This window comes from Meriones unguiculatus, chromosome 3 (assembly GCF_030254825.1).
Source record: "Meriones unguiculatus strain TT.TT164.6M chromosome 3, Bangor_MerUng_6.1, whole genome shotgun sequence".
Classification (NCBI taxonomy): Eukaryota; Metazoa; Chordata; class Mammalia; order Rodentia; family Muridae; genus Meriones; species Meriones unguiculatus.
In genome coordinates, this window is record NC_083351.1 from 100,362,864 (window position 1) to 100,377,590 (window position 14,727).

General features: G+C 38.1%; 1 protein-coding gene across 4 annotated transcripts in view; it reads right to left on the bottom strand.

Annotated features, from left to right (window-relative positions):
- The window catches only part of Ctnnd2 (catenin delta 2), an 896,229-nt gene that overhangs the window by 572,845 nt on the left and 308,657 nt on the right, over positions 1-14,727 (bottom strand). The gene's annotated exons all lie outside the window — the stretch shown is intronic.

Below are 14,727 nucleotides of genomic sequence, written 5' to 3' on the forward strand. Positions count from 1 at the left end.
AGGTAGCATTGTGATGGAGCATTGGCTGGGAAGGAACAAACTGACATGAGGATAGTGAAAATTTACACTGGGTCATGAGTTAAATAACAAAATAAACTTGTGATGATTTTACAAGTCTGGGAAGATAAAAAGCAGGCCAGACATTAGAATGGAGAAAAGAAGACAGAATAGAGAACCAGGAGAAATGTGATTGATGTTCATGCTACAGTGGGGATTGCTTGAAGGAAATAAATGACATGAAATTCAAATTTTTTACACCTAGGCTTGGCACAAGATGAAATGGAAAGAAGGTGCCCAAGCATGTCTGAAGACTTTCCATGTGCACTTAATGTGCTGAGTTGTTGATGCTTTCATTGGATTCTTTCTACCATGAAGAGGAAAAGAAATCCATGCCTAGTCTGTCAAAAAAACAAAAACGAAAATGAAAAAAACCAAACCAAACCAAAACTCATTAGAAGTATTGAGAAACATCATGTGTTCTGACGGAGGCCTTGGACAAAGAGTAGAAAGAGCCAAGGATGAAGTATAGAACCAAACTAGCAAAGACTCAGGAATTCTCCCCATTACACTGTGAAGAAGACATATTCCTCTTGATGTGTCCAGTTACACAAAAATGGAAAATCTACTACTGTCACATACATGTACAAAGGCATCCTATCCACCATTTGAAAAGAAGGAAAGTGTGTAAAAATGTAAATATCTCCTGGAGAAGACATTGTTAAGTAAACAGAGCAAACACAAAGCGATAAAGTATCACATAACTCCATCTTTTCGTGGAATCTAAAACTGAACTTACAAAAGTTACCTGGGAGTATGTGTCATGATAGAGATTTGTGTTGCTGGTCAAAGGACAGAATTTATGTAAGACAGACAGGTTGAGGCAAGCAGCCTAATGCATACTTTGGTGGCTAATCAATAACAACATGTTATATTCTTCACTTGAATTTGATTTTCAGATTCTCATCACAAAAATGCTAAGTATGTGAGATGATACAAGTTGTGTTTAACATAAGCCAACTCATGATATATTTGGATATCAAAAATGTACTAGACAACTGGATATATAACATTTGATCAGTTAAAGTAGATAAGTAAAATGAAAATAATGTATGATGAGATCACATTATTCAAAGGTCCAACAATACAAACTCTGTTAATGGACTTCATTTATAATCATTACCTATTCAGTGTCTCTCCCTGCAAGACTGAAAAACTCACACAGAAGGGACCATTTTCTAAACTGTAATTTTATCACTGAGGAGATACTAGCCTGCCATCGAATCAGAATATTTGTTTATAAATAAATTGTCCAAGATCACAAGTCATAGCTTCTTGGGAGGAAAAGGCAGGTTGTTTAATATGAGATAATTTTCCTGCAAAGTTACTTCATGACCAGAAACAAATGTGGAGATAGTGCTGTAGGACCATTAGCAAATGATCAGATCAATTAATGTCTACAATTCTTTTTTAACATTTTAGCACAGTTGGATGTTTTTGCTGTTGTTCCTTTGCTTAGTTGTCTGTGTAACTACTATAAATCCAATCTAATATTCTTCTAATTTACTTAAATATATTTCTCATAGTATGGTTTCTTTGAAAATATTCCAGCTAACAGTGTGATGAAAAAAGCCATCAATGTAAGGTATAGAGGGAATCTTTGCCAGAGCTCCTGGCTTTTTCCAACCTTTCATATTTGTGCATCACTGGATTGCCAGACTTTTGTAATCTATCATTTCCTGTCTCACTCTCATGTGTGGATTTTTCTTCTTTATTCCTCTTGATTTCCTCTCTTGACAAAATATCTTCCAAGGCAGAGAGCATGAGAAGCATTCCTTTAAGACTTTGAACAGCTCCCTCTATACAAACACCTAGCTAATAAGAGGGCTGGGTATGAAAATAGAGAATTTCTTGGAGGAAAATTATTTCCCCTCAAAGTGTCAAAATGGATTCTGTTATATCTGCTTGACATTGCTGCTGTTGAGAATGTGAACACTTGTAGCATATTTATTAATGTAAGAAAAATATTTTTCTACTTTCTCCCAGCATGTGTCTTGAATCTTTTTTGGATTCCTCCTGTTACAAAGTTCTGCGTGTTTTTTTCTTTTCTTATTTTTATTAATTACAGTTTATTCACTTTGTATTTCCCCTGTACTACCCTCCCCTCCCAATCCCACCCTCCCTCTTCCCCACCCATGTCCCTCTCCTAGTCCACTGAAAAGGGAGGTCCTCCTCCCCTTCCCTCTGATCCTAGCCTATCAGGTCTCATCAGTAATGGCTGCATTGTCTTCTTCTGTGGCCTGGTAAGGCTGCTCCCCCCTCAGGGGGAGGTGATCAAAGAGCAGGCCAATTAGTTCATGTCAGAGACAGTCTCTGTCACCATTACTATGGAGGCCACTTGGATACTGAACTGCCATAGGCTACCACTGTGCAGGGGTTCCAGGCCATCTCCATAAAGTGGCCCTTAGCTGGAGTATCAGTGGGTGTTTTTTTTCTTAATCTAACAGCCATTTTTAGAAACTCTAATGGACAGTCAGCAGAATTTTCTGTGAAGTGTGGAATTCAGTACCACAGTTCTACTGTATAGTTTTAGTGCTTTCCCTTTCTATTTAAGATTTTTTCTTCTAGTTTCCCTATTATTGTATCTTTGTTATTAATATACTAAAATTTTTACTGTCCCCAAACTGCTGTTCTCAACCTTTCTCTTATTTTTCAACTGTGTTATCTTCTGCTTCCCAGTGTATAAGCATTCTTTCCTATAATTTTAGTTTGTTGCTGTTCTTGGGTTTATAATTTCTGTGAGATAAATATCACGAATATTCCCCTTAATTATCATCTGGTGTTTAAAGTATGAAATTTTTTTCTCCTTTGCATTACTTTATTGTTTACATTTTCTCAATTTCATTGTTATTTTTCATATATGGTAGACTCTTTCAATGGCATAGCATCTTTGAAAATATTTTAGTTCTATATGCAATGGTCCATATTTTGTATTGAGTATGCAAATGGTGAGTACAGGGTGAATGTGTTCCCTAGTGTGTTTTCTTTGAATAATTCTGTGTGTGCACACTGAGTACAATGTAGCATCCCACGAAAGATGTCTGCTAATATTTAGCTACCCTTTTCCTCCAACACGGTATATACTCTACCTACACCTCTATTCCCACAAACCTTTGACAATAAATTCTACATACACTGCCTTATGATTTATTTTTTCTTAATTTGTTGGAACTCCATTTTCTTTTTGGTTTGATTTTTTTCTTTCTTTTATTTTTAGTTTATTACAATTTATTCACTTTGTATCCCAGCTGTAGCCCCCTCTTTTGTCTCCTCCCACTCCCACTCTCCCTTCCTCTTCCCCTCCTATGGCCCCCTTCCCTAGTTCACTGATAGGGGAGGTCCTCCTTTCTATCTGACCCTAGCCTATCAGGTCTCATCAAGACTGGTTGCATTGTCTTCCTCTGTAGCCTGGTCAGGCTGAATTCCCCTCCCCAAGGGTTAAGGGAGGAGCTAAAAAATACAACCCTGAAAGTCTGACCTCAGAAACCCCATTCTCTTGAGTGCATGAGTAACTTGCTACTTTGTCCATCTCCTACATCAATACCGTCGAGTATGTAGTTCTAATATATTTTTTTCACTTTAGGCCTCTAGGTTTTACTAACTCTTGAGTTAGAATGCAAGGTTGCTTTCCTCATAGGATAGATTAAAGTCATTCTAACAACTATTTGCAGCCTTGGTGAGTCACATTTCCTTATCCATCACATCTGCATTCATACATTATATTCTTTTAAAAATGTTTCCTTGCCCTGTGGGCCAAGGAGGAAGGGTTAATACAGGTTCAACTAATCTTCTTTATTAGAGTTCAGGTTAATTCCTAAAAGAAAAATGGGAATTTCAGAGCTAAGATAGATACCTAAGAGGCTTGGTGAACCTGACACATTCAAGCCTTTGTATTAGCTGCGGAAAGCCCTGAGCTAGAACAGTCTGATGTACACGGGGTGGTCCCTATGCTTTCAGTTACAACATGAACACTTCCTACATCAAGGTGCTTGGCACATTTCTAATTTGAAAAGTTTCATTTTGCTTCAATTTCTGAAGTCTGATACTTTCAAGATCTGGTCAACTTTCCTCCTGTGTCCTATATTTCTGGAATTTGGGTTCATACTTCATTTTATTTTGAGCAAATCAGTGGGTGAGAAATAAAGATAGCAGTTTTCAGGCATGTACTCTTTACAGGAGGAATTTTAACAACTCAACCTTTTGGGGGACCAATGTTCTGCCTCTGTACCGTCATTCTGCACCTGCTGTTGGCTGCATTTGATGGTGAGTTCACCGGTCGAGTGACTAATATAGTTCTAATGTGCCCCCCACTTCCAGCCATTCTGTTTCCAGATGAGACCTGGTTCTTCCAAGTACCAGTGTTAACACATTCAAGTCAGCTTCATGTAAAATGAGAGGATTAAAGATCACTGTTATCTCTGTCTTCAGGAACTAGCGCAATGCTTTTAGGGTCTCTAACAGAAACACAATTTCAATCCTAGAAAAAAAAATGGCTTTTGGTCATTATTACTGTATACAGCATCTTTGGGTGCTGATTTCCCAAGAGGTGGTCACAGTACAGGCTTCTCTACTTCACTATCTCACTGCAAAGGTAATATTTTGCACCATAGTGTTTCTTATTTGTATCCATTAATGGTCTGAGTTATAAATAATCCTGAGTGACCTTCCTTTTTATGTAACACCTAATTCTCATTGCACATGATTGAGTTGACTTCATAGCCATCACCTTCTGGCAATGCTAATTCTATCCCAGTGAATACGTTGCAAGGCATGTCCAAAGAGAAGGTGGTGAAATGACAGGTTAATAATAGGAATATTACATCCAAGTGTCCAACAAATGTGGGCGAAATAAGCCATGATGTCAAGATAGAGTGGAACAAAGCAATGTCAGCTGTTCTGCTGTGTAGACCTCATTGGAGAGTCAAAAACTATGGCAAAGAGCTGTCTACAAAAGTTTACAAAGTTGACAGATAAATGTTTTGAACAACCACAGTGTCATTCTGGGTCGCCTAGCAAGACAGCAGATGACAGGAATCAGCACTCTGAAGCAGACTCTTAGGCACCTTTCCAGAGCATTTTCAATGCAATATAACAAAACATCCTTTTCTGACCACGTCTTTCATTCACAGGCTTTAATCTGTTTGCTCCTCCACTTTATCTCTGCAAAGGCCTTGTTAGCTATTTAAAGTATGTTGGCTGGTTTACTTAATTCAGCTGAGAGAGCAGCACCTGGAAATTAGGAAAACCATGTTTCTGCATAGTTGAAGGTGATGTTAGCTCCAAGAGGCTTGAATAAAACTTTAAAAATACTACTGTATTGACAACTGAATAGCTATACCAAACAATTTCTAGAAAAATTATAATGCCTGATAAATCTCTTAGACTACAGAATATAAAAATGCAGATAAGGGGTTCCAGAGTATGTATTTTGAGATTTTTTTCAGGTAACAAGTCTGATGTACACATCAGCTAGGAGTGCCTATTATACTTATGGCAATCTCACATAATAGTGACAGTCAATATTTTAAGCGTTTATTCTGATGCATTGGTCATATTATTACTGCCTCCCCAAGGACAGTAAATATAAGCTATATTGGAGTTTATTGAACTCACTTAACCTCAGGGCTATTTTTTCCCTAAACTACGTTCATTGTCTTGGAGACCATGATTTAACCCCAATATTCCTTCTCATTTGGTTACAGAATGCACTCAGTAAATGATGAGTAGACAGGTCAATAAATAGGAAGTTATCCTTTTGACTAAATGTTCCATATGACTTTACATACTCATTCTTCATATTATTCCATCAAAGTAAGTATTTAAGGTTTGAGACAGCTCAGAATAAACATGCCAAATTGTTTCTATAGATGGCTGGTGCTGGGCCTGAAGGTCTAACCCAATCTAAGTGTCTAGAATCTAACTGTCTCAAAACTCTAAGGCTAATCCCATACATTGATTTTATGTAGACTGTTGAACCAGGATGTTACAGTTATTTTTATATAACTGTGTTTGTTTCTCAGTTTCTCACTTAAACCACTATCACACAAATAATTGGGGCTCTTTTATATTTGTATAATAATAAGTGTCACAGCACAATAACTGAGCAATTATATTACTCTATTCTTAACCCTCTAAACTAATCTGGTTCCCTTCCAGCATACATCCCAGAGACACTTGCACTTTGTAGTTTTTCTGCTCCATCTCCTTCTTCTGATGTCTCCTGTACCTCTCCTATGTATGGTTCAATCTCCTACTCCTTCTTCTAACGTCATCTCCCCTGGCTGGCAGCCCTAGTCTCTCCCCTGCTCAGCAATTGGCTGTAAGATGCTTTATTGGTCTGTCAGGGGACAGTTGTGGAGCAGTGTTTACATAAGATTGAGACAGGAGATTCTCAGAAAAAGGATTGTAACCAGATACTGGGGGTACAGAATTCACCATTTGAATTGCACAATAACCTTACACCTACATCAGGAGTCATACAGCCGTAAATGAAATGTTAATTTCTTTATTAAGGAATAAGTAAAGCATCTTTTCACACTCCTCTTTAACTTTCTCCCCACTCCCCTTGCACATACATTTGGAACTAAAATGATAGAACTACCCAGACATAGGGAGAATAACGACTGTAATGTTCAAGTTCACACTGCAATGAAAATAATTCCTTCTAACAACAATCCTTAACGCCTAAGAGGGTCATTATGAAATTTGGGAGTACCCAAAAAAGGCAATGACATGAGAAAAGTGTCATTCTCCAATATTCTTGCAGTACTGGAGAGAACAGCCCTCTGATAAAGGGTGCAAAAGGAAAGACTAAGCTCAATGAAAATCAAGACACTCATTTTCTCAAAAGGACTTTTCATGTGCTCACTGCCCTCACTGCTCCAAAATCCTACTGTCTCCTCTATCTCCTATTCCCACAGTCTAGAAGAACGTCTATGCCAACAAATTTTATGGCAACAAATCTCAACTCTGCATCATGCAAATGCTACCTGCTCTGCATAGGTGCAATTCTCATTTTAGCCTGAGAAGAACTGAGCATCGCACGCACAATACCAATGATACCCTCTGGTACTCACGTAACTATATATGCTTCCACTTTCTTTAACTGTCTACGCCTTGACTGTAGAAACCATACTTAACTTAATTTTCCTTTCACTTAATATAGGATATATACTCGATTAACAGTGAGTGATTAGAAGATTAATACACAAGGAATGTTCATAATGATTTTCAAAGTGAAGGCAAAATTCTCAATCCATGAAACAACAACAATAACAACAACAACAAAAAAAAACAAAATAAAACAAAAAAAAAACATGCTGGAGAAGCTGGAGAATGTTTTCCTCCCACTGACTGGTTCCCCAAAGTCCTATGTCCAACTGTAAAATTCACATTAAGGAAACTTAATCGTTACAAAATCGAGATGCCTTTCCTGTATACTATTATCCCACCTCATTTCTGTGTCAGAATCATCCATTTTCTTATAATTTACCCTCTTTCTGACATAAAATTCTCTAAGCTTACTGGTAGTTGTTTGAAAGATAGACATGTCTTAGTATTTTAGGAGGAGCAAATATCTTATGCCCTTCTGGTAACTCCACAGTTCCTAAGAGTTGTCTGTAAAAATGTGGTAATGGTGAATTTCTCTTTCTTGCACAAACTTGCATTAATGAAATGTCAAGGAAATGGCATCTTCATACTACTAGCAAAAGCATGTGCAGATTCCTTCATCCTCACTTGCAGGCCATGAATGGAAAGTTATGGTGATTTTTATAGAATAATATTTTATTAAAAAACAAAATTATATCTTCTTTATTCAAAGCTATTACCCCTACTCATATTATCAACAAATAAAAACTGTTAAAAGAATAAATAATAGGAAAAGAAGTATATGTGCTTAAAGTATATGTGCTTCTACATGGTACTGAGTGATACAGGCAGGGAAGAGATAGATATAAATTAAAGTGAGACGTAGATCCTGCTGATGAGCTTAAATCTAGCAAGAGACTTGAACTATATTCCAAATTTACTTAAGTACAAAGTAGTTTGTTGAAGTGGAAATAAGGAAATATGGAAGAAACTTATAGACAACTTCTCAGGGAAGAGGACAGTAGAGAAGAATAAAGTCAGAGGCCATGTCAGGCATAGAAGTTATCATTTCAGGACAATATGAACTTACCACTATCCATAAGAGTAGAGGGAGGCCAATGCATTATAAAAACAGTGCAAGTTACCACACTGAAATGGGAAATGCTGCTGATATGAGGGTGTGTGACAGAAAGTCCAACTATTTGTTCCATGTAATTGCAATGTAGTAGGTACCAGACTGTCAGCCAAATGAGTTGCTTGACAAAAAAGTTAGCATTCAGAAAGAATCCTTCTTTTCCTCATTATGGAAAACACCAACTTCCATACTTTTAGTAATATCCCCTTAATGACTTTTTAGCTCTGTTGGTTCACTGACAAACACTTAATGAGAATGACTGTATTGGGACATTTCAGGACTGATAGTATAAACAAATGTGACCTCTGCATGAAGTTACACTATTATGTCTTTATTTTGTCTATTTCTAAACATCATGGCCAAATGCCAAACTTTTTTTTTTATTGAAATAATTCATAGTTTATTGGAGTTTTTGTTGTTGCTTGTTTTGTTTTTTTTTTTTTTTTCCAATGCAGTTTATTCAGGAACATTGAACAATCCTCGGACCCCGGGGAAAGCCAGCCCCCACAGCTTAAATAGCCTCTAGGTAGCCAACCCAGGCGTGCCACGGGGGCAATGCAGATAGGTCCACATATAACTAAGCACAATAAAAATCCTTCACAGTTTCAGAACACAGAACTGTTGGTCATCTTTTCCAAAGAAACACCCCCATTTTCTTCTGTTTCATTGTTGTTGCTTAGATTGTTTTATTTATTTGGGGTACACAAGGTTTGAACCTCTTTCCTCATTACTCCAGTGTGATTTTGTTTCTTTGCATGCTTTGTTTCATTGTGCTTTTTATTCCTGAAATAGAAATATATTTTGAATGAATCTGCCCATGGAATTTAAGTTAATCACAAAATCTATGTGCTGAGCTGTACGTCCTCAGCTCAAAAATGCATGTACACTTTATATAACCTAACACCTGGACATAAGTAATTATTGTATACATTCAGCACATTTCTATGTGCATTTTCATTGCTCCCATGATTCCTGGTATTGACTAAAGAGTCACAGAGTCATTGTGAAAGCAACATTAAATCAAACGAGGCACAACTATAATTGTACCTTATGTGGTAGTGTTAAGAGTTTTGTCATTTATACAGTGACAGCTAAAGTCTTACTGCATTTCATCTTCACTGTGACCCAGTGAAAGATCCAGAATATGAAAAGTATTCCACAGGGGGGAATGAGGAGTAAACTGACAGACAGGGGGTTAAGTAAACAACTTAAGATTATTTGGTAAGTCAGTGGTATAGTAGGAAAACCAACAGAGACAGCTCAGAGCTCTTTCCCATTCTTGATACGATATTTAATATGCATATACATGGCAACTCTTGCCTTTCATCCATAAAAATATATTTTCCCCAGCTCAGGTAATAGCAGTCAAAACAGGAACATCCTCATATTAACATGTTTAAATCCAAATGAGACAACAGAGTCTGATGTATTGTTCATTTCTTACAATATTATGTGTTCAATTTTAAAGTCTTTTTACTACAGTACCTTTATGATTTGAACATATCAGTGTGATCTGTTCTCAGATCAACTTCAAAGGACTGAATTTAAACCTGTCTTCAAGCTGTGAAGGTTTTACTTTCTTTTCCCTTCATTATTTTCTCCCGTTTTGAAATTCCTCTACGGGGAATAAATTAAGCATGGTTTGACAAGGAATACACTCATATTTGCCTCTTGATAATCAAACGGGAACTTGTAGGAATGCTGTGCTGATGAGTGTGCCACAGTGTGAATCATTTACATAGTAGCTACATGAACTGTGATGATGACTTCCTGCTCCATAGTTGTCATCCTTCCACAGCCCCCAGTACATGCAATGTCTTACTGGGTGTGCATCACTGAGCTTGCAGGCTATTTTCAGTTATCGAGAACAGCGTACCAGATGTTCCGGGTACACTGAATTTGTCACACTGCAGACAAGCTAATATCATTATGCGAGACCACAGGGGAAAAAATAAAAGACTCCACATTTAATCCATAGTAAGTACCATGAGACCCATCAAGGCAGTTGGGTTTGCACATGATACAGCAGCTTCTAGCAAATGAGCAGCTCATAACAACTTAGTTATAACGGGAGGCAGGATTCTACAACATAAGCTTGACTCCATTAAAGTGAATTCAAGTACATGAATTCATGTACAAAGTATAACCTTAGCATCTGCCCACACTCAGCCAATATTTTGTTTATGCCTTTTTAGGAACAGCCAAATTATCTTCCTGTCCCCTGAAACTGGGTACTAAAATTTCCATCAACTGCAGCTTTACCTGGCAGTGAAGGCAGGGCAGACTGGCATTAGCCCTCTGGGCTGCAGTGCTGGTCTGCAGACTGCTCGTGATTCTGGCAGCTGTTTCATACCTATTAGGCCAATTTTTGCCCAAACAATTTTCTCTTGCTAATCAAGTGGGGAAAGCAATAGTCTAGGAGGAAATTAAATAGTCAACAAGATATGTGTACCTAATAAACACTACAGAACTGGTATTTAGTCAAATCAAATGATTTAATCCAATCCTGTCTCACTCAGCATGGAGGATCTATTTTAATAAACTTAGGCAATGAATTTTGCCATAGAAGTAATGTCCCATTTTCCTTCCCCATGTGATACAAATAATCATCAGGGACAGAAGAAATAATGCCATTATTTTAACTGCTATGTTTCTTTTACAGATGAGGGAACAAAACTAGAATATAGATATGAGTCTATATTATTTATTTAACAACTATTTTCAGGCAATTTTACGCACAGTATAGAAAAGTATTTCTATGAACAATCCAATTTTCTCATCATTTCTACACCTTAACCAGTATGTATACACCAGTCTCTGGAGAGCACTTTCAGCTTCATATCTCAGCCCTACCTTGCAAAAACCTTACTATACATGAAATGGAGTGCCCTAAATATAACTTTGGATTTTTATGTATATGTGTGAGGGGCACACATGTGTATGATCATATATGTGGCTCTGTGTGAGTATACATACAACGACCAAAGCCTTATGTGCCCTTTCTCAGAAGCTGCCTACCTTATTTTTGAGTCAGGGTCTCATGGGGCTATAGCCTTCTGATTAAGGTAGTTTGGAAGGCCAGTGAGCTGCAGAATCTGTCTTCATCTGCACACATTTGGGACTTTAAGCTAGCAACCTGGCTTTTACAAAGGTCCTGAGGATTGAATGTGTTTCCTTGTGCCCTCAAAGTGAACACTTTATTTACTACCTCTCAAGCTTGGGATTTTCAGACTCCACACACCTGACCTTCAGTTTATCCTTATCAGTCTAGGCACCTTGCCTTTACAGCACCATGACTGTTTTATGTGGGTGGCATCCAGAAGTTCATGTACTCCATTTTCCTTGGAGATTGCCAAGAAGAGCGCCGGAACTCCACCCAGTGTCAGCCTTATCACCAAAATCAGTGTATGTTCTTAGGAGATTCTCATGAGTGATTCTGACTGTGGCTTCCATCTGCCATCAGATTTACCACAGCAGCAAGGCAGCTCTCCTGCTCATAGCGTGTATTTCCTGCAGTGAGAAAAAACTATCTTCTGTGACTGAGAATGGACACTTCACTAAGGTTTGCACAGGTCTTCTCATTCTGGCCACATCTGATGTCTTTCTTGCTTTTTATTCCATTTTCCTCACTTTATAATTCCCAGAAGTTCACATACTACTCCAGACACGCATAACAAGTATCATTGCATAAGTATCAACGCTTGCCTCACCCTCTGAATTGGGCAACACCGGAGTAAGTAATGTTAATATGAGCTTTCATAACGTTGATAAGTATCTGTTTCAAATGAAATCTCAATTCAAGCAAACTTTTTTTATAACCTGTTCAACTAGACATCTCTACACCGTATAACCTGTAGCTGACAACTTTCTTTCTACAAACTTTTTATTTCATATCTTTATTTTTATTTCAGAGCTTCTAGCATTTTGTGTTCCTCTCAAAATGTATATCAAATATATGCATATTATCTATCATACGCTTGTGTTTATTTTGACATTGGTCCAATTCTTTGATTACAGATTTAAATAGAAAGAACACAGCCCATTGTTTCTTGACACTCATTTTCGGACCAATAATGATTCGCAACAGTCCATCACTATGATACATAATCACATGCCCACTATGCTTCACTTTCCTAGAAAAGGCAGCAGGAGCTGCCATCTCCCATCTGCATACAGTGTACTGTGCTGTCAACATTGTCTTAGTGTCCCTCTACTTGCAGAAAGACAGGCTCTATTTGTAAGCAACAAACACTTGTTTACAACTGTATGGCAATCTTCCTCAGAAGTTCAGACTGTGATGAAGACAGAAAGACTCAGAAGGACAAATGTCTAAACTTTTTCTATGGCCTATTTCTAGTACTTCTGGTGGAAAATTGGACTTTTATCTTCCTTATTTCATGCTGAGCCAGCCAACTCTGTCTGGAAGCAGCAGCTGTCTCTAGACCAAGGTATATAAAACAATCCCATGGAGCATGGGCGTAAAGGTTCAAACCTATATTCACATGTATTGCTTTTATACATTAAAACACTAGGTTATTTTCTGACATGTAAATTTTGGTAGGGTGGCATATTTATTTATTTTTTTAAACTCAGTGAGCATACAATGTATGTCCTAGTTCAAAAGACTTTCATCCAGGAGTGTAATTAACAAAGGCTGGGAGCTGTTAAATCACAGATGTGAAGATGCTGGGCTAGGGACTCCTGAGCCATTCTGACATGCTCCTCCACAACTAAAATATACTTTCTAGGCTTGCACTGGGGAGCCCCACAGGACAGACAACAAAATCCTATTCATTTATAAGGGATCATAGAATGGGAGCTTTTAATTCTGCAGTGATGGAAACGAAGGTGGAAAGGGATTAAATGACTAGACTATGCAGTTTGAAAGCCCACATGGGACATAACCAAGGGGAAAAAATGAAGTAAAGCTAATATCAGAGCTGGTTCTAATCCAGTCCCAAAATATATTACCCCAATAGGGAGGCAAACAAGTAAATGAAGCAAAAACAAAAGGAAAAACTGGAAGAAAGTGGAGGGGGCAAAGAACAGCTCTCAGTCTCAAGCGGTTTTCTTTAAGAGGGGTATGCATTAAACCATGGTTTGCAAACATGACTAAACTCAGCTGCCTTCTTCGTGGGGACTGTTCATCTAAGTCGAGACTCCTATACAGTTGCCATTCAAAAAACTAGAGTATGTACATTGTTTAATGTTAAATAGTAAATTACCACAAAATTAAAATCAAAGTTTACTACTCCTAAGTGAAAATGTATGGCCCTGAGCCAACACGTGTGTTCTCTATTGGCCAAATATTTCTCTCGATACACCTGAGTTTGCAAAGCAATGCAAGGTGCAGGCCAGCTGTGGGTGCTGCCAGTGGCAGCTCCTAAGAGTGAAGAACCTCAGAGCCTTTAGACAAATGGCCATGGGACTCCAGGGTCACCATCTCCAGTTCCCTCCATGTCTCCTTAATTCCTTCCCATCTCCACCTCTGTAGTTAAGCTTTCTAATTTTTTGGCAGAAGTACTCCATGGTAATGTACACACATTCAATCTTCAACCTCAGCAACTAAATTTAATTACATTTAACAACTCAACACTGAATATAGTATCTCTTGAAGAAACTCTATTAATGCTGATTAAAATTACCAGAAATTGGTTCAGAAGAGCATGAGGGCTTGAAATGAAGTGAAGCAGATGCAATTCATAATGAGAGAACGTGTGACTAGTGAGAAAGTGAAGCAATAAGCAATCCTTTCCAGAGCATCTCTTCTTATAGGGACATGCACTCTAGGGTTACAGCCTGTGTCTGAAATAGTAGGTGACACTTTCAGGAAGCAAAACAGCTGCTGCTATCTATCTTATATATATTTAAACAATCGGACAGGTGACACACACTTAAAAAGTGCTTCTATTTTTTAAGACTTACATTTTGTGGTTGAGAGTTTTGCCTGCAGGTGTATATGCACTACTTGTCTGTTTGGAACCCACAGAGGCCAAACGAGGACATCAGGTCTCCTGGAACTGGAGTTACTCATAGTTGTGAACCACTGTGTGTGGGTGTGGGGAGGAACTGAACCTGAGTCTTCTGCAAGAACAAGTGCTCTTAATAGCTAAGCCATGTCTCTTGCCCCCAAGTTAGCATTTTATAAAAACAAACTGAAAATGTGGTGAACTGAATGAGAATGACCCTCATAGGTTCATAATCTGAATATGTGTATTCCAGTTGTGGAATTGTTTGGAAGTAATGATTAGGAGGTGCAGCCCTATTAGTCACTAGGAAAAGATTTTGACATTTCAAAATCTCTCTGTGCCTCTGTCTCTCTGTCTCTGTCTGTCTGTCTGTCTGTCTGTCTGTGCCTCTGTCTCTCTGTCTCTCTCTCTGCCTGGAGCTTGTGAATCAAGATATAAGCTCCCAGCTACTGCTCTTGCTCCATATCTGCCTGCCTG